Source organism: Natrix helvetica (assembly GCF_964273705.1).
Source record: "Natrix helvetica genome assembly, chromosome: 5".
Taxonomy (NCBI): domain Eukaryota; kingdom Metazoa; phylum Chordata; class Lepidosauria; order Squamata; family Natricidae; genus Natrix; species Natrix helvetica.
The window spans coordinates 75,924,033-75,945,428 of NC_138551.1; the positions used below are offsets into that span (position 1 = coordinate 75,924,033).

At 41.4% G+C, this 21,396-nt stretch overlaps 1 protein-coding gene across 11 annotated transcripts in view; it reads right to left on the reverse strand.

Annotated features, from left to right (window-relative positions):
• The window catches only part of CPEB3 (cytoplasmic polyadenylation element binding protein 3), a gene marked incomplete at its 5' end in the record, with an annotated part of 92,291 nt that overhangs the window by 60,134 nt on the left and 10,761 nt on the right, over positions 1–21,396 (reverse strand). The gene's annotated exons all lie outside the window — the stretch shown is intronic.

Below are 21,396 nucleotides of genomic sequence, written 5' to 3' on the forward strand. Positions count from 1 at the left end.
ACTTGGCCCATAACTCATCCAAGCCAGAAAAGGGCACCTACTTGGCACATAACTCCTCCAAGCCAGCAGGAGGGTCCTTGGCACGTAAAACCCCCTAGCCAGCCATCATTGGTTGAGCTGCAACCTGTGAAGCAGGCAACCCCGGGATGGGTCTTAACCCCAGGTCATGGATGGGAGGGATGCCAGTGGGCACCTGCCCTCCCTCAGCAGATGGCACCATGGCAGAAAGCTGGGCAGTGGCCAACCGAGGGATTGACCTCCCCACCAGTTCCAGTCTCCCCTGCAAGGCCCAAAAAGGTTCTTACCAGACCTTCCTACAGAGAAGAAATCTCCATGGAAGAAGGGATTACCAAACAGAGGCCTGCATTGTGGATGGCGGGAAAATGTGCGCCTGCAAGGCCCCAAGTGGTTCTTACCCCACCTTCTTACAGAGTAGCAATCACCAACATGGAAGAAGGGATTACCAAAGCCAGGCCTGCAAGATGGGAAGCGGGACAAGGTGCATCTGCAATGCCCCCAAAGGTTCTTACTCCACCTTCCTACAGAGAAGCAATCTCCACCATGGAAGAAGGGTTTACCAAGGAGGCAGCTGCAAGTTGGAGAGCAAGGCAGTGTGATGAAACGGTTCCTAAGTTTAGAGATGTAACTAGGTTCCATTCCTCGTGGGGGCCAATTAAATGCCACCATTGTTGTCAACTTGGCCACAGAGCGTCAGAGTGCTTGGCTCCAGCCCCAATGCCACAAACGTGCGCACCAACCACCACGGCGTTAAAGAGAGGGTCCCAGATGCCACCACAGAAGAGTCATCTGGGCCAAGATCCTCTGGAAGAGGATCCCCAACTTAAGGTGAGGAAGTGTCCTACCAAGGGGGAGGCCTCGGAAGAGGAAAAGGGCAGACAATCTCCAGAGGAGGATCCCCAACTTAAGGTGACAAAGAGTCCAACTAAGGGGGAGGCCTCGGAGGGGGAAAAGTCTAAACGACCTCTGGAAGAGGATCCCCAACTTATGGTGACAAAGAGTCCAACCAAGGGGGAGGCCTCGGAGGAGGGAATTGCCGAAGAACAAATGTGTGTACCAGTCGCCATGGTGGTAAAGAGAGGGTCCCAGATGCCAGCACAGAAAAGTCATCTGGGCCAACAGCCTCTGGAAGAGGATCCCCAACTTAAAGTGACGAAGTGTCCTACCAAGGGGGAGGTCTTGGAAGAGGAAAAAGGCAAACAATCTCCGGAGGAGGATCCCCAACTTAAGGTGACAAAGAGTCCAACTAAGGGGGAGGCCTCGGAGGGGGAAATGCCCAACCGACCTCGGGAAGAGGATCCTCAACTTCAGGTGACGAAGAGTCCTACCAAGGGGGAGGCCTCGGAGGAGGAACAAGGCCAGCCGTGGATGATTGAATCCAAGAGCCCAGAACCTACAGCACCTGCAGCAGAGAGCCCTAAACGGCCATGGGAAGAGGTCGCAATGGACTTCATCCTGGAACTCCCAGACAGCAGTGGGCATAAAGTAATTTGGACTGTGATTGATTTGTTTTCTAAGCAGGCACACTTCATTGCTTGCTCAGGATTGCCATCCGCAAACGAATTAGCGAAAATGTTTGTGAAACACATTTATCGCCTGCACGGAGTACCCAAGAGGATCATTTCAGACCGCGGAGTCCAGTTCACAGCCAAGTTCTGGAGAGAGGTCCTGAGATCCATTGGGTCCACACAAGAACTGAGCTCAGAAGTTCATCCCAGCATGAACGGCGCAGCAGAGGAAGTCAATGCGGTGGTGGAACAATACATCCGGTGTTTTGTGGACTATCAGGAGGACAACTGGTCGGACTTGCTACCCTTCGCCGAAGTGGCGTACAACGATGCGGTCCACAGCAGCAGAGGATTAGCGGGTTTCCAGATTACCAGTGGCATGGAAGTTGTTGCTATGCCTGAGCTGCCTAGAGAACCTCCTTCCTTCATGTCTTTGAGTGAATGGATGGACATGCTAAAGAAAGGATGGGAGAATGTGAAGAAGGCTCTAGCAGTTGCGGCAGAAGCCTACCAGAAGCAAGATGATCAACATCGCTCGCTCCAAAACCCCTACCGTGTGGAGGACAATGTTTTTATATCTACCAAATACATAAGATTAGAAATGCTGAGCAAGGAATTGGGTCCAAAATTTCTAGGTCCATTCCCAATAGTGAAGATAGTTAACTCAGTTACAGTTCAACTCAGTCTACCCAGAAGTCTAGGGGAAATTGACCCAGAATTTCAGTGTAGCTTGTTGAAACCAGTAATTGGGTCTAACAGAAGAGCATCCACCCAAGCTCAATCTCCTCCTTTAGTGATGGAAGGGGAAACACAATCTGAGGTGGAAAAAATTGTAGATTTCAGGCTGAATAGGGGTTGCTTACAGTACTTAGTGCATTGGAAGGGTTACCCTTGGTCTGAAGCTAATTGGGTGAACAGTGGGAACCTAAAAGTGGAGAAGTTAGTAAAGCAATTCAATGGGAAGTTTCCCGAGAAGTCAAGGGGTTCCCCTGGGTGGAGAAGAGGTGGTTAATTTTGTTATGTTAACTTTTATGTTATTCTCTTTGCAGGAAACGTTTTTCTTTTGAGGAGAGGCCGCCTGTCAGGCCTGTAGTTATATTCTTTTTAGGATCTTTGGCCTGCCACACTTTCTTATAATTTTCTATGCTGTTTCATTAGTGTAGTAGTTGGGAGGGGGGAGTAGAAAGGAGTAGGATTGTGGAATGTATGTTGACATTCTTTTATAGAAGCCAAGGTCATCTTTTGTCTCCGCACATTGACACCTGGCCGGAAGAAGATGGGTGTACATGCCAGCGTGGAAGATGATGATTGGAACATGTGATGGATTTGTGGGTGTGGGGAGAGATCATGAACTTTCAACTGGGTGAACTTACAGGATGTAATTCAGAGTTGGAATTTTCCATAGCCGTGCTAAATTGCCTGCAGAATAAATTGCACCTTTAAGGATGTTTTGCCTTGGACAATGATTTATTTCTGCATGGTATTTAGAACCCTAACAAGCACTACCTACTCAATAACATATTTCCTGGGATCAAAATCACATGTGAAGAGGAAACAGACCACAGACTCGCATTCCTCGACATCAACATAAGGAGACTAGTAGACAAGGAAGAACTGGAAACCCACATCTACCGCAAATCCACACATATGGACCAGATCCTCAGCTTTGCAAGCAGCCATCCCACTGCACACAAAAGAAGCTGTGTCCAGAAGGACCCAGGCACATTGCAGCACCACAACACTAAGAAAAGCAGAAGAGAAACTGCTCTTGATACCTTTCTCTGTAACAGCTTTCCAAAAAACTTCATATTCTGACACACCACACAGCCAACCACCACGCAAAAACTAATTCTACCATACACAAAAGGTGTGTCCGAAATGATAGCCAGAATTCTCTTTAGGAATGGGAAAAGCCCACAAACCCACAGCCACAATTCACATCATTCCTGCAAAATGTATTTAAAATTAATTCTAACTTTGCAGGATTACTATGGAAAAACAGGAAAGAATTATACACCACCCTAAGCTTCTAAGTGAAAGGTAAGCTATACGTATTGATTTCAAAATTACAACATAATTTTTACATGGCAGCATCAACAAATATTCAGATTCATGATTTAGCATTGAACAGAAAAAGGATATACTAAGAACCAGTGGTGGGATTCAAAAAAATTTACTACTGGTTTTGTGGGTGTGGCTTGATGGGCGTGGCTTGGTGTGGTGGGCGTGGCTTGATGTGCATGGCAGGGGAGGGATACTGTAAAATCTCCATTCCCTCCCTACTCCAGGGGAAGGTTACTGCAAAATCCCCATTCCCTCCTGATCAGCTGGGACTCAGTAGGCAGAGAATAGATGGGGGCAGGACTAGTCAGAGGCAGTATTCATCAGTTCTCTGAACTACTGAAAACTCTCACTACTGGTTCTCCAGAACTGGTCAGAACCTGGTGAATACCACCTCTGCTAAGAATACTTTAGTTAAACCTAACCCCAAAGGACACTCCTGGAATTATGAGAGCATGCCAAGATATTCATTCACAAAATAACAGTCATTGCATGTTGGCAATCACAAAGTATTCAGACACTAGAATGTAAATTGATAAGGATGCTTTAACATCCCATCTAGTTCCAAGGATACCAACTACAATATTTTTTTCTTGCTTTTTTCCTAGCCGATGGAACACATTTAAAACACAAAACAATATATACTGTAGCTGTCATTTTTATTTTCTCTATTTTTTCTAGTCCAAGAAGCATTTTTTGAAATAAAGGTAGGCTTGTATTAGGCTTTACACATTTTACACTGTTCTTGTTTCTTTTAAATAAAGAATTTGTGAATAGAATACAAACATGGAGAGCACAACATGCATAATTACTCATAGATATCTCACTAAATATATTTCTGGGATTACAGATAGTCCCTGAATAATGACCATTAGTTTAATAACTATTCAAAGTGACTTATTACACAAGTCGTCCCACTTACAATCATCATAGTATCCCTATGTCACATGATCATAATTTCAACACTTGGCAAGTGACATGTATTTATGACAGTTGCAGTGTCCTGGGATCATGTGATCACTATTTAAGATCTTCCCAAGAGACTTACAAAAAGCAAAGTCATTGGGGGAAGCCAGATTCACTTAACCACCACAGTAACATATATATCTTAAAAAATACATCATTTAGTAACAGAAATTCCAATTTCAATTATAGTTGTAATTTGAGACCACCTACACAAGAATTTAGGTTTTCAATGCAACATGGTAAAATGACATACTCTGGGGATCTGTTTACAGCATTTTAATATTAAAGTTCAATCCTGTATAGAGGTTACATTAAATGACATTTTATCTTTTGATTTGGCTTATTGGGGTTTTAGAATCAATAGCTACTTAGAAAGGAAAGGAAAGGAAAGGAAAGGAAAGGAAAGAAAAGAAAAGACGCATATATATTTCTAATTTTTACTGAGGAAAAGCAATTAGCCATGAAACATTGGAATATGAAGCTGTTTGATTGCAATCTTGTACTGTGTTATTAGAATGCCTCTTATTACTAACAGAAAGGGTCATGACTATCTTACTAATGCAATTTAAAGTACTTCCATACAATGGTTGTGGTCTCTGGTGAACTTTTTCATGCTTTTGTATTTTGAATTAGAATATAGTAATGAACTCAACTTTTTTTAGCTCACTGTTCTATTCTCAGTAAATGATTTCTTGCAAATTAAATGGAATCGATCTTTTGTTGGAATCTAACATTTATGAAAAATAATTCAGCAAGCATTTTAATCCATTTTTTCAAAGTAATGACATAGTTTGACAATAATCACTGAAATATTACAATAAAGATTGTATGATTGTACAGTGATAAAATCATAGTTCTTAAGATTCTTATATATTCATTATTCATTTATTTACTTATTGTTCTTCAGAATAATTATTTATTTATTTTATTTCTCACATTTATTGGCTGCCTATCTCATAAAATGTGATTTCAGACTGTACAGGTCAATAAAAACAAATATATAAAAACAATCATTATAAAAATATTAAATGTCCTTATTATAAAAACTCTAAAAATACTAAAACAATTAAAATATGCAAAGCACTGGAGAGAATAAAAATAAACCACAATGGCGCCATCCAAAAATGCCTCTAACTCCCTAGAACTTCCAGGCATCATGTCACAACCAGGGAGTGTTGTGGGTCTTCCACAATTCTAAAAGGGATGGAGCCAAGCTGTCTTCATGGGGCACAGAGTTGCATAGGATGGGCACAATAGCAAAGAAGGCCTATGTCCTGGGCCCCACCCAATAGCAATAACACTTAGATTTATATATTGCTCCATAGTACTTTACAGTACTCTGTAAGCTGTTTACAGAGTCAGCATATTGCCCCCAACAATTTGGGTCGTCATTTTACCAACCTCGCAAGGATGGAAGGCTAAGTCAACCTTGAGCCAGTGAGGATCAAAATCCTTGTAGTGGGCAGAGTCAGCCTGCAATAATGCATTCTAATTATGCCACCATGGCTGCAGGTCCTTGGCAAATGATACCTATAACATGTCTTCTCTGTCAAATCTAATGGGATGAGCTGATATAGTTGGGGAAAAGTAGTCCTTCAGATGACCTGGTCCCATGCAACGAACGGCTTTAAAAGTTAAATCCATCAACTTGAATTGAAACTTGTAGCAAACTGGCAGCAATGCAGGTCATGGAGCAGAGGTAATATCTGTTCCTCTGGGAGCACATGTAACTGCCTGCACTGGTACATTCTGAATCAGTTAAAGCTTCCAAATACCAAGGAGAGCCCCAAATAGAGAACAATACATTCAGACCAGACCCATCCAGACCCTCACAGCTTCCAGGCACCAGGATAAGAGGTAGACGACATCACTTAATTGGTCAGAGACCGACAATGAGCTCACCCAGCAGCCTTATTGAACAGGAGAGGAGAGAGCATTAAATCCTGAGGCAACTCGCATAGTAGAGGCCAGGGATGGGATTGCTCCTCTCCAAACATCACTGACTGGAACTGACCCTGAAAAAAAAGGAGGCAAACCAACATAACTCCATGTCACCCACCCTCAATCATCTGACCTGATTCAGAGGATACATGGTTGATAGCATTGAAAGACACTGAAATATCAAACAGGGCAAAGATGGATGCAGAAATCTCATCCTGCCTATCCTGAAAATCATTCAAAAAGCAATGCGTGCCATTTCAATCCCATATGAGGTTAGACTCCTGACTGAATGGTATTCTAAATAATCCACATTATCCAAGCCCCCTGAAGCTATTATGTAACCACTTCTCAACCATCTTCCCCCAAAAGAGGAGTTAAATAATGGATAAAATTATACAGTATATTAGAGTCTCATGATAGCTTTTTGAGTTAGGAGGTCAACCAAGGAACTGCTAAAATACTATTTTGTACCAATGTGAAAAAGAAACATTATTATCATACTTTTATTTTTATTTCAGACAATTGAAAGAATCGCAAATAGCATTCCCCTACTTTCCTTCAAAAAAGCAAATGTATTATGCAGACACTGACATATATGAATCTTAATTGGCTGGTAATTAATGAAATGAAGTTTTTAAAAAATCTGTAAGGACTGCGACCATAAATAGATTTTGAAAATCTTATATTAGAATTTTCAGAGTTCTCTAAGGTCCAATATCCAAAATATATAAAATCCTGTTGGAAATATTTGGAGTGGGATCATCATTCCCATGAAAATCAGATATAAGAATTAATTATCTCAGATGCACAATGAGCTACACTTTGGAAGAACTCTACATTACTAAAAGAAAACTAAACGTTATTCATAGGTGGTATTATATACCCGCCCCAAATACAAGTTGCTAGAATTACTGGGAAAGGCTCATGTGCTACCACCTGTTGTAACACTCTAAGCCCAAACACCACATCAGCCAATGCATAAGGGTCTAACCTGTAGTGCCTGATAAAGGGAGATGGGGACGCCCACGTAGCGCCCTACAAATCTCCACAATAGGCACCTCCGTAGCCCAGGCCGCCGAGGTAGCCGCGCTCCTGGTGGAGTGTGCCGTGATGCCCTGCGGAACTGGTAGGTGCTGAACCTCATAGGCCAGTGTGATGACCAATTTGATCCACCTCCCTATGGCAGAGGAGGACACCCTCTTCCCCAAGGAAGACGGCTAAAAGAAAATCAAAAGTGACTCAGATTTCCTGAGGCTCTCCAAGCGCCTCAGGTAAATACGCAAGGCACACTTGACATCCAGCCTGTGCCAAAGGGATTCCCTATCACATGATGGGTCCGGGCAAAAATCTGGCAAGACCACCTCCTGTGATCTGTGAAAAAGAGAATTTACCTTGGGGAGAAAGGTCGGATCCAGTCGCAGAACGACCTGATTATTGTGGAATGTGCAAAGATCTGACCTGGAGGACAACGCCCCCAGTTCAGAGATGTGACAGACCGAGGTTACCGTCACGAGAAACACTACCTTAAGGGTCATGAACTTCAGGTCAACCATCCTCAGTGGTTCGAATGGTGCCCCTGTCATGGCTTGGAGAACTGTAGTGAGGCTCCAAGTTGGAAATCTGTGAACTACCGGGGGGTGGAGGTTGCCCGCGCCCCTCAGGAACCTCTTAACTAATGGAAGCTGGGAAAGCTGGGAAAGTGGAAGGAGCCCTTCTCCCTGAATGATCGTGGATAAGGCTACTACCTGCCTCCTAAGGGTGCCATGTGAGAGCTTCTTATCTAACCCCTCTTGGAGGAACTCCAAGATGCATGGTACCAAAGCCTCGCAGGGATCCACTCCTGAGGCCAGGCACCACTCTACAAAACCCGCCAGGTGGAATTATAGATTCTGGTGGTGGAACCCCTGTGTGAGGCCTCAATGGTGGAGATTACTCTCTGGGAAAGCTGGGCGTCCCTCAGGCGTTCTCCCTCAATCTCCACACAGCTAGTTGTAGACACTGTGGCTCGGGATGCACCAGGTTCCCCTGCCTGAGGTCTACATCCCTCCCTGGGATCCTCCATGGATGTGACACTGACAGGCACATGAGGTCCGCAAACCATGCCCGGCACGGCCTTAAAGCACCACTAAGATGAGCTCCGCCCTCTCTGAGATCACCTTCCGAACTACCCCAGGGAAAAGGGGAAGGGGAGGGAAAGCGTAGAGCAGGCCCTCCGGCCATGGAGTCTGAAGAGCGTCAACCCCTTCTGTCCCCGAGTCAGGAACCGAGAGAAAAAAGTTCCACCTGAGCGTTCTGCGGTGGGGCAAACAGGTCTACCTCCAGACGGCCGAACCTGGAGCAGATGGTCTGGAACAACTCGGGAAGAAGACTCCACTCTCCATGGACCGACTAAGCCAGTTGGCTTGATGATTATTCACTCCCATGATGTGCTCTGCCCTGAGCAATTGAAGATGTCTCTCCGCCCAGGCGCAAATTGATATTGTGCTGGAGGTCCATCCAGGTCCAACAGCCTTGTGCCATCCAGGACTCCAAGAGAGCTCCCCACCCGTACAAGCTGGTGTCCATTGTCAGGATGAGGTGCTCTGGCTCCCTGAACTCGCAGTCCTTGTGTAGTGCCGGGGAGAGCCACCACCTCAACGACAGCTGCACCTGCGGCATCACTGGAACCCTTGCCTTGGAGTTGCTGGAGTTGGACCTCTGATGCGGCAGGAGACGCCTTTGAAGTGGCCTCGTGTGCAGACAAGGCCAAGGCACTACATCTATGCAAGAAATGAATTTCCCCAGCAAGCTGGAGAGCACAACTAAAGGAACAAAACGCTGATGTCTAATGTGTCTAACTAAAGCTAACAAACTAACCTTGCGGTCGTGGGACAGGAACACCTTCCCCAACCTGGAATCTATGAGAATCCCCAGGTGAAGAATTCTGGTGTTGGGGACCAGGGAACTCTTATCCAAGTTCACTGAAAAACCTAACTGTTGGAGTGTAGACACTACTAACGAAATGTCCTCCATCGCGCGTTCAAATAACGCCGCCTGGACCGAGATAACATTGGATCCTGATGGAGCGCTCATGGAGGGAAGCCGCCACCGCAGCCAGGAGCTTAGTGAAGGTTCGAGGCACAGATGCCAGTCCAAACCGTAAGGCCCTATACTGATAATGCCTACCTAAATAAGAGAACCTGAGGTATTTACGATGGCCGGGGAATATGGGGATATGGAGATAAGTCTCCATCAGATCGATGGAGGCCATGAAGTCATTACGCCTGATCCCCGCCAAAATGGATTTAAGGGAAGCCATCTTAAATCTCCTATAGATCAGGTGAAAATTTAGAAGTTTTAGATCTAGTATCGTCCTCCACCCCTGAACTTTTCAGAATGACAAAGAGGTTAGAATAGAATCCTGACCTTACTTGGTCCGATGGAACCAGTTCCACTGCCCTGATATCTGCCCTGTTGGATTGCCTGTCTCATGAGATTGCATTTATCCCTACTCTTGGTGACTGAAAACATCCGAAAGTGGTTCGGAGGAATGGAGAGGAACTCCAGGCTCAGGCCAAATCTGATGGTGTTCAGAACCCAGACATCTGTGGTAAGCTCAGCCCAGGTGTCGGCAAACAGGATCAGTCTGCTGCCTATGGGTGGGGTCGTCATTGAGCTATCTGCCCCGGCGGTAGGGACGGCCACCTCCCCCCTAAAAGGGCCTCTTCCCCTGGGGTTGGAAACTAAGCCTATCCCTCGGGTAGTGTCTATCCGACTGCCTATCTGATCTTGAAAAATACCTGCTTTGTTGAACTTCCTGATCTGACTGATGATAGGGCTGCTTCCGAAAATAAGGTGCAGATTTCTGCTCCGACTTCTTTGCGGGCATGGGCATGACCCTCTTCTTATTCTTGTCCTCAACGAGGATTGAGTCCAATGGGGTACCGAAAAGGGATCCCCACGGAATAAGGCGACGATGCTAGGTGCCACTTTGCCTTGTTCTCCGCTTGCCACCCCCTCAGCCACAGGAGACATCGGGAGGTCACCGAGGCCGCCATCGCCCGTGAGGCATACTTCATGGCATGCAGAGTGACATCAGCAGAAAATTGAGTGACAGCAACCAGCTTGTTGAGATCCTGATGAGTATGCACCTCCTCTGGCAGAATCCGCTCCTGTATCTGTTGGAGCCAAGAGATAGCCGTGTGGCTGAAGAACAATACTGAGGCAGCTGCCTTGATGGCCCACGCGGAAGACTGGAATGTTTTGTGAAGAGTCAGCTCCGCCTTCTTGTCATCGGTCTTCAAGTAGTCAGCCACATCGCCAGTCACCACTGTAGATGTGGAAGCCAAGGCCACCACTGGAAGGTCAACTGTGGGCACCTGCAAAGCCTCAGAAAAACTAGGCTCTATGTTAAAGAATCTCCTATCACTGCTACTAGGGTTAGGAAATGCCCCTAGATTTTCCCACTGCTTCTTAACTACTTCCAAGAATAGCTTAGGGGCAGAGATTTCCTCCTTCACTGGACCACCTTCCTTGGCGCCTCCCTTGGTGCTATCCATCTCACCCAGCTGTGCTGTGGCCCTAGCCTTGCGCAGCAGAGATTTGAACAAATCCAGGGGAAACAAGCCTGAGAATGCTGGTGCTTCAGGCTTTGAAGGATCCTCATCATCGAACCTGATCCCCAGCCATGGAACCTTCGCTAACCAGAGAAGGCGAAATTGGTCAGTGCACTTCTGAGGGGGAGGGTCTAGGCCTGGCCTGAGCAATGTTCCCCCCCCCCCAGTGACCTTTGCCATAGTTGCAGGGCTTGAAGTCCCCTTCTGCAATCCAGTAGCAATTCCATGTGAAATTGTCTGTAGAGCCAAGAATGGCCTGATGGGGCTATCCCCCTAGCCCCCCCTGCATTGAAAAGGATCCCTCAGATAGGGGCAATGTTCTACCATGAAAAGGGAGGGGAAGGGCAAATATCCCCTGCATATTCCCTAACATATAATGGGGAATCCCCCCTGGGAAGAGTCCTAGACCTTGATCTAATAGGCGATCTGGACCTCAGGGGAGAGCTAGGTCTACCCCTCTGTTCAGCCCTGGACACCTGCTTTTCCAGGGCCCTGTGTCTCCCCGCTTCGTCCCTCTGTAAAGCCTTGGAAGGCTTCCCAGCAGCCATGGTCTTGCGCAGCCTTGCAGAGGCTGTGGGTCTTTCTCAGGCCCCATTGGAAGGCCCCTCCCCAGGGGACAATGGGAGGGAATGAGGCCTCTCTTCTCCATCCGCCATGGTACCAGGTCGGGTCTCCTTCCGGCTCAGCCCACCCGACCAGCAGCAAAAAACAGCTTCCCCCAGTCACTCACGGCCTCTGCGCGATGATCACAGCCGCCGGTAGACCTTTCCGGCCCCTTTTCAAGCTGCGCAGCTGCCGACAGTGCCATGCTGCACGATCCTCGATGTCCCACACCTCTCCGGGCCTCCTGGCCTCGCCCTGGGTCCGCAGGGCCTTGCCACAGCCGCCGCTGTAGAAGGGATTGCCCTCCAGGATGGCAGGTATGAGATTGAGGCTCCGTAGCAGCCTCTGCTTCAGCCCATGTGGAACACGAGGCCCAAAATGGCTGCTGGAATGGCGTCCCGCCTCTAATAACCCCAACAAACAATTTTCAAAACCCTTACCAGTGGCCGGGAGCAAGCCATACCAAGGGGAAGCTTCCAGGAAGCAGATGGAGGCAAAAGGGGGAAGGCAGGTAGGAAGAAATTACAGGATGGCACTGGATTGTGTTTTGGAATCTCAGGAACCAAAAGCAACTCGTCTTTCTTCGGCCAGACAGAATTGAAACTAGGAACCAGAAGCAAGGAGCACAGAGGCGGGCCTTCAGTTTTAACTCTGTCTCGAGGCCAATTGGACATCATAATACCCAATCCTGGCTAATCCTGCAAATTCCTCCAGAAAATAACCCAAGCAGGAGACCCCATATATAAAGGTTAACCTAGGTCAAACAAACAGGCATCTATATTACACTTAACGAAAGCGGAAGATGCTGCATGAGGATGATCATTTTAATGACAACAGCAAAGATAGCAAATAATACTGTGCAGCAGAAGGAAATGTTAAATCACTCCTGTATTTTCCAGAGATGGAAAAAATAAAATATGTGCTAGATTATGGGTGCCTCAGGTGGATGACACTCAACATGCTACTGAGAAAGAGCTGAGAATTTTTGTGACTACTAATTGTGTTTATGATGTGGCTAAGATAAAGCCTTTGAGAATTTCACTGCTGATGTTGCCATACAGGAAAAGAAAAACTGAAGGTGCAAAGAAAGAATTGCAGTAGGATTATGCAATTTTTAATAAATACGAAGACAGGAAAGCTCAACAAAGTGAAAAATGAAATGAAACTACTGCACATTGATATTTTAGGCATAAGCAAATTGAGATGGACTGGGAATGGACACTTTCAGTCAGAAGGTCACATTGTTTACTATTCAAAACATAAAAAAACAAAGAAGAAAATTTGATCTAGTGGTTACAGCACCAGGCTAAAATGCTGGAGACTGTGAGTTCAAGTTATACCTCAGTCATAAAAGCCAGCTACCTTGTCTCTCTTTCTCAGCCCAACCCACTTCACAGGGTTGTTGTGTGGAAAATAGGACGCAGAAGGTGTGTTGGATATATTCACTGCCTTGAGTTATTTGTAAAAATAATGAAGACAGGATACACATCAATAAAAAGGAACAATGTTGCTTTTACTTTTAGGGAGTGTATAGCAACAATGAAATCAATGATTGAATAATATCAGGCTTCATAGACAACTCTTTAATACGATAATCATTCAAATTTATACTGCATTTGAGGTAGAAGAGGAAGTTGATCAATTTTATAATCAAGCTAAATTTCAAATTGACAGAACATCCCAGCAACATGAACTTCTTGCAACTGGAGACTGGAATTCCAAAGTTGGAAGTTTTAATGAGGAAAATGTAGCTGGATTATGTGGTTTAGGAAATTGAAATAAAGCAAGAGACTATTTAATCAATTTCTGTTGATCCAATGATTTCTTCATTGCTAACACTGTCTTCAAACAACTAAAATGATGCCTGTATAGATGGGCATCAGAGGAAATACACAGAAATTAAATTGACTACATTATTGCTGCACTATTCTGCTTAACGTTGCAGTAGAACTATGAGGAAAAGAGTGGAAAAAATCAGAATAGGACCAAACGCACTGCATAGTGGTATCAAGAGGTTAAAGAAGTGATAAAGTTGAAAAAGAGTTATACAAATGTTATAAAGAAGTACTCTTCAACCTTCTATGAGTGTCACGAAGCAACTGTGCAAGACTACAAAACAGCAGTTAGAACCAGAAATAATGATTGAAGAAATAGCAAAAGTTGTAAAGAAAAGTTACCTAAGCACAAATCAACAGGAATAGATGGGCTACCAACAGAAATAATTCAAGCAGAAGGGGACAGCAGCATCAGATGGCTACATGAAATCTTTAATGCTGCACGGACACATCTAACAGCACCCATAGATTGGCAACACACAATAATAATTCCACTGTGGAAAAACAAAGGAAATGGACAAGAATGCACACAATATCAAGGCATCTCACTTTTGAGCCATGTAGGAAAAATGTATGCCAAGTAATAGAAATAAGATTAAATTCAGTTATAGAACCACAGCTAGCAGAAGAACAGATTAATTTTACAAGAAACAGACGCCATTTTATACTTAATTAATAGAAAAAGATGGAGTACAATAAGAAACTCCTTGTAGCTTTTGTAGGCAAAAAAAGCATTTGACAGAGTAGACGGAAAAATATTGTGACAAACAATGGTGTAATATGGAGTAAGTGAACATCCTATTGGATTATGTAAAAGCTTATACAATATTGGCAGAAGTGTAATTAGAACAAACCAAAGAACATCAGAACCCTTTGCTGTAACATCTGGAGTAAAACGGGGATGTGTACTATCACCACTATTATTCATCACCTCATTGACAGCATAAGGAAACAGCCATGCCCAGGAATGGAAATAATATTAAACAAACTACTCTTTGCAGACAATCAAGTATTGATAGCACATACAGCTAAGGAACTGCTGCAACAATATCTTCTATCCATGAACCAAGAATGCGCAATAAATGAGTATCAAAAGAGAATAAAGAAGTAAAGGCAATCAATAGAAAAAAGAACACTCTAAACATAGTAATAGAAGAGGAGCATAAAACAAGTTTCAGAGTTGAAACTTCTAGGAACGATACTCACTGAAGATGGGGAAATGGACCAAGAGATTAATATATAGTGGCAGTAAGGCTGAACAAGTATTGACAGCTAGTTCCGCTCCTACAACACAAGGTAGTACTGATCAGCACAAAGAACAATCTCATACAAAGCATGTTCATTGCTACCCTATGCTACCATTGCTAAACATGGAATTTGCAATAAAACATATGCAATGGTCACTAAGGAAATGACATATGGAAAGCTGCCAGAAAGGATAAAATCAAAAATGAGATCATAAGATAAATAATTGAAATAGAATCAATTTTAAAGTCCATACAAAGACAACTGGTTAAGTGGTTTGTTCATCCAGAGAGAATGTTTTAGGATTCTATATCATACAATGCATATGTTACTGTGAAAGTCCGAAATCTGGTGAATGTCGACATTCACCGGTGAATGTTGACATTCACATAGTCGCTTGGTGTATGTCCTTATCCTCTCGACACCCTTACCCTAATACCCTTACCCTAATACCTCGGCTCCTCGCTTCCTTTTAAGCGTCTTCTGTTCGCGGAGTTCTTTTTTTAAAAAACCTGCGATCCTGCGCGGTTAGAACGCCGCGGTTAGAACGCCGCGAATTGAAAAGCAAAAGTAAAGCGTTACGCTGACTCGTTATATATGTCACAGTGAAAGACCGAAATTGGTATGTGTCGACATTCACCGGTGAATGTCGACATTCACCAACATTCACCGGTGAATGTCGACATTCACCAATTTCGGTCTTTCACGGTGACACATATACTGTATAAAAAGAGAAGGCCAAAGAACACGAAGACCAGATCTCTTGATACCCAAAGAAGTAAAAGAGGAAGTAAAGAAGATTGCTAAAGGGAGGGGGGAGGTCAATTATTATATCAAGACATGGCCAAATCCTGGTTGTATAAAAAAATCACAAATCGCTCATGTGAAAATTGTAAATTAAGCTACAGGAAAAAAAAGCCAACCAGTTTCTACCATATGAACTTATTATATGCATATACCCACCATTTTGGAGTAAAAATTAACCCAATTGATACACAACCATAAGAACTGTGGAATGAAATCAGAGTTAAGGAAAATGAAAAGGGACTGCTAAAGATAAAACAGAAGAAAATAAACTGGGTGTCAAAACTATGGAAACTACCAAGAAGAGAAATCAAGAGAGGCAAAAATCTCAAGAAGAAACTTAGCAGTTTCAGAGAGCTATTAAAAAGACAAAAAACAATGTTACACCACCACCTGCAAAAGCACTGCATATGACAACAGATATGAAAAAACAAGGAAAGCCTTCCAAAAGATATCTGAGGATCCAGCCTCAAACTGAGGTGTTAAATGATACAAATAGACAGGAATTCATATAAATCAAATAAAGATGGAAGGAATAAGCTGAAATGCAGTATAGTAGAGATGTCAACATCCAAGATCCCTTAGAACAGGGCTGTCAAACTCCTGGCCCATGGGCCAAGTGCGTCATGTGCCGGCCATGCCTACACCTTCTTTAGTAAAGGAGAAAAAAGTCCAGATACGTCATATATACGCTGTGATGACATGAGTTTCAACCCCTGCCTTAGAATATATTCCCCATTTAAAAGAACCTGTGGTACTGGAAGATGAAGTTAAAAGAATATTCTGGTCACTACCAGGTTCAAAGGCCATAAGAAGTGATGGAATAATAATACAATACAATACAATACAATACAATACAATAGCAGAGTTGGAAGGGACCTTGGAGGTCTTCTAGTCCAACCCCCTGCCTAGGCAGGAAACCCTATACCATTTCAGAGAAATGGCTATCTAACATCTTCTTGAAGACTTCCAGTGTTGGGGCATTCACAACTTCTGGAGGCAAGCTATTCCACTGATTAATTGTTCTGTCAGGAAATTTCTCCTCAGTTCTAAGTTACCTCTCTCCTTGATCAACTTCCACCCATTGCTTCTTGTTCTGCCCTCAGGTGCTCTGGAGAATAGTTTGACTCCCTCTTCTTTGTGGCAGCCCCTGAGATATTGGAACACTGCTATCATGTCTTTCCTAGTCCTTATTTTCATTAAACTAGACATACTCAGTTCCTGCAACCGTTCCTCATGTTTTAGCCTCCAGTCCCCTAATCATCTTTATTGCTCTTCTCTGTACTCTTTCTAGAGTCTCCACATCTTTTTTACATCCTGGCGACCAAACCTGAATGCAGCATTCCAAATGTGGTCTTACCAAGGCATTATAAAGTGGTATTAACACTTCACGTGATCTTGATTCTATCCCTCTATTTATGCAGCCTGAAGGTAGAAAAATTACCTATTTTGAAAAGTTAATATATGGCTTCCACCATTTTTCAAAAATCTATAGAAGAGAATTGAATTTATGTGTTGTTGCAAAAGGCGTCTTAAGTTCCAGGATATCCTGCTAATAAGTCAAGCAGGATCTTCCATAAGCAACAATAGAACAATGCTATCTTGCAGAATAACTATTAAGCAAGCTGGGACTTAAATACAATTAAATAAGATGAGAAAAATGAGAAATAATAGTTTGATATTAAAGAAAAAACAAGCTATATAACAGATAATTTGGATAATGTCGATAAAAGGTTTCTTAGTGCTTACAGCTGATAAAAAAATTTATAAATATTTTGTACATTCTATCACTTAAGAGCACATTATATAAATAGATGTACAGAGTAGATTGTCTTTTTTCAAATATGCCACTTATTCCCTCATGTATATCTGTAACAAGAGTGACTTGCTTTCTAAGACTGAACTGATCTAAATGCATATTATGCGGTGGTGATTAAATATAGTACAGCAAGTAATTAATGTCCAGAATTAATGGAAGAAGTTTTTTTGTCTTTTAACATGCTCTTATTTCTTTCAACGGTACCTTTCAATAGGTATGTGACATGATACTGTCACATATTAACAATTTTGTGTCTTTTAAAAAGTTACAAATCTTACAGTAGGTAAAAATGTATTCTTTATATCTTACCAAACTACTAATTTCACAAAGTATAAAAATGTTTACAGTTCCAACATGATTATAAGACAACATATTGGTTTAAAATTATATATTCCCAGACAGCACCAAAAACCAGTAATAAATTGCTTAATTGTTCTTTCAAAATGTTGATCATATACTGAAAACAATCATTGTAACATTAGGTGTTCTTAACAGTACTCAAAGCTCTCAGGTCAAGGAGTCCTACTATTAAATCTTAATTTTCAATTGTAAGGGCTTACAACAATAAAACCAGAATACTTTGATAAAATATTCTCAGGTCCAAATTTCAGAACCATGATTTCTTGGATTGTCAGAGAAATAAAAATGACAACTAAACAACTACTAAATAAATATACAGCTTCTCTGCATTTATATTCAGTATACAAAACATTCATCATCATTAGATTCTGTGTGGAGCTTGCAGTATGTATTCAAAATGAAATGTTCTTCCAAAAAACGGCCAAATTGTCAGTGAAAAATATTGGAACGTTTAGAATAAACAAGAAATATTCAAATACTTCAAATAATTATAAAATTATTTTAAAAAATCAACAGAAATGTAGTGTTGAAGATAACATACATCCTAATCTTGAGTATATGGTTTGGCAAAAACACAATGGCTCTGTTTCTACAGTAATATCAAAAGAACAAATATCAGTTGCTATTAGAAGACAAGTCTAAAAGAAAATAATTCTTTGGCGGGGTAGAAAAAAAGGGCGAAAGGGAATAATCTTCCATAATAAACCTACAGTGTCCATTCCTTCTATTACAAATATATGTTCACTTGAAAATCTCTGAAAAGTATGTTTGCTTTTAGTTAAATGTAGTATTATAGTTCCTAAAAAAGGAGTGTGGGTTATTTTTGCATTTTTTTTATCATAGATTCCTTCAGTTTGGGGCTTATATTCCAAAGCACACTATAGCAGGGCTGTCAAACTCCCAGCCCATGGGTCGGATGCGTCGCATGCTGACCACACCCGGTTTAGCAAACGGGACAAAAGTCCTGATGTCACGTGACATTGCTGTGACGTGAGTTTGACACCCCTGAATTATAGCAATAGCAGACTTATATACCGCTTCATAGTGCTTTACTGTCTTCTCTAAGAGTTTACAGAATCACTGTATTGCCCCCAACAATCTGAGTCCTCATTTTACTGACCTTGGATGGAAAGCTGTTCAGGAAAGTGTTATACCTTACCTTATACCAACAATATAATTTAGAATACCAATACGTTTTATCTATCTTAGCATAAATGCTTTCAAATGCCAATATGATGTTGTATATTGTTAGATGCATATATTGAGTCTTCAGAGGAAGAAATGGTGAACTGGAGATGGCTCTACTAAAAACAGAATCTACAACTACAGTAGAACAAAGAGCCGGCAAGCACAACAGCTCTTCAAAATTATTCTTTAAACAGGGAGAAGATTCAGGGTCATGTTCTAGATGGTTGCTCCTTATGAAGAGACCAGAAGACAGTGGTATCTGGTGAGTTAAGTAGTCTTCTTAAACTGCAGTCAGAGCCATTTCTAATCATGATTGGGAATTGCTTGTTAATTACTCTTTAGATATTAGGAACCTTTGAATTGACAAAGGTTTTTTTTAGACTTTAGCAAAAGAAATTACTTTAAGGACTTTAAAAAAATCATTTTTGGAATAAGCAGCAAAAGAGTAATTATAATATTAATTTGGGAAAATTACAAATGGAGTAAGGGTCTGGAGGGATTTGAAAAAAGATTTTGAAATTAAGTATAAAACCCTTTGCATGGGAAAATACTTTTCTTTTGAATTCTTAAAGATAACTGGGACATTGAACATTGGACACTAGAGGGAACCAGAAAGAACTAAAGATTACAATTAAATTCACACTTAAATATGAATTACTGATAAAGAATGAAGCAGAATACTTTAACCAGAGAATATTTATAAACAATGGACCCAGAACTTAATTTTAAATCTGTCTCCCATTATTGAATGTTTAAACGATGGTATGAAAGAAGAACAGGTTTTACTGGACAATAAGGAAAAAGATATACAGGGTATACAAATGAAACCAGTTGATGTCCTAATTAAAAGGGATGTACAAATAACAAATCAAAAGAATTACCTGAATAACAATTCCATATTAGAATTACAAGAGACATTTATTAAAAGTTTTGAAGAGATTTGTAAAAAAGCACAAAGAAATTACTAAAACAAATCAAATTCCAGGACCGCATTTGAAGGGATTAAAGATTGAGATTGTTAAAACTAAAAGGAAGGAATATAAAGTTGGATTGTCTGATCAAGGTTAAAATAGATATGTTATTCTCTCTGTTAACTCTTAATAGACCTTTGCTAATAAGGACTGAATGAAGAGGTTTTAAGGATCTATAAGGGGAAAAAGACATTTGTTGAATTTTAAGAGGCATCTATAAGTTACTAAAATTGTGCATATTTATGATGAAGAGGAAAGTCATTTCTTTATATATCTTTTCTTTTTACTATACTTTTTCTATTTTTCTATTCTATATTTTTTCCTGCATTTCCTTTTTGGTTCTCTTAGTTTTTATTAGTTTTTATCTTTCTAACTGTAATATTTACTAAAATTTCTATAAAATATATTCATATAATTATTTTATCATTTCATATATTAAGAAGCATATACAGGTAGTCCTTGACTCACAAGAGTTAGTTTAGTGACCATTCAAAGTTACAATGGCACTGAAAAAAGTGGCATGACCTTTTTTCACACCTCTGACCATTGCAGCAACCTCATGGTCATGTGATCAAAATTTAGCTGCCGGGCAACCGACTCATATTTATGACAGTTGCAGTGTCCCAAGGTCATGTGATTTTCTCACAAGCAAAGTTAATGGGGAAGTCAAATTCACTTAACTGGGTTACTAATTTAACTGCAGTGATTTGCTTAACAATCAGCATATAAGGTTGTAAAATGGGGCAACTCACTTAACAAACATCTCACTTAGCAACATACATTTTGGGCTTAATTGTGGTCATAAGTTGAGGACTATCTTACAGTAATTATGAATTTTAGAATGCAACATTGGAATACAATTGTAAAAAATAGCATGAGTTTAAAACGTCTCTGTCTGGATTTATCTATCCTTTAGTTTTAAGATTGAAATACTAAGTAGCAGAAATATGCCCCTCTCTTAACACTGCAGAACCAATAAAAATTATTAACTATTTTGTTCAAACAGAGTGAAGTATCAAATGGAGGTCTAAAGGCAGCAGTTTTCTAAATGAAATGAAACAGCATTACTAAGTTAATATTCTGTACCACTGAATATATTGTATTTTTTATAATAGTTTATATTGCATGTATTGAAAAGTGTAGTGGAAAACCAAAATTAGTTAATTTCACTGCATAAAGAATCTAATAAATTGTATATTTACTTATAATGGCTTATAGGTAAAATACATTATAATACAGAAAAGCTTTTATCTTAATAAATTGATTTGGATATATGATAACTGAATAATTGGCCCACATGCTTTAAGATAACATTTAATACCAACTAAAGTTCCATTCTACATTAAAATTGCAAAGCTTCAATTTTACTCAGTCTCAGTTGTTGCAATTGATCTGTCTTGACCTCTTAGATAACAAAACCATTGCAAGACACTGCCGCTTTAAATATTTCAAGGCTTATATAGCTAGTAAATAGGCCCCATT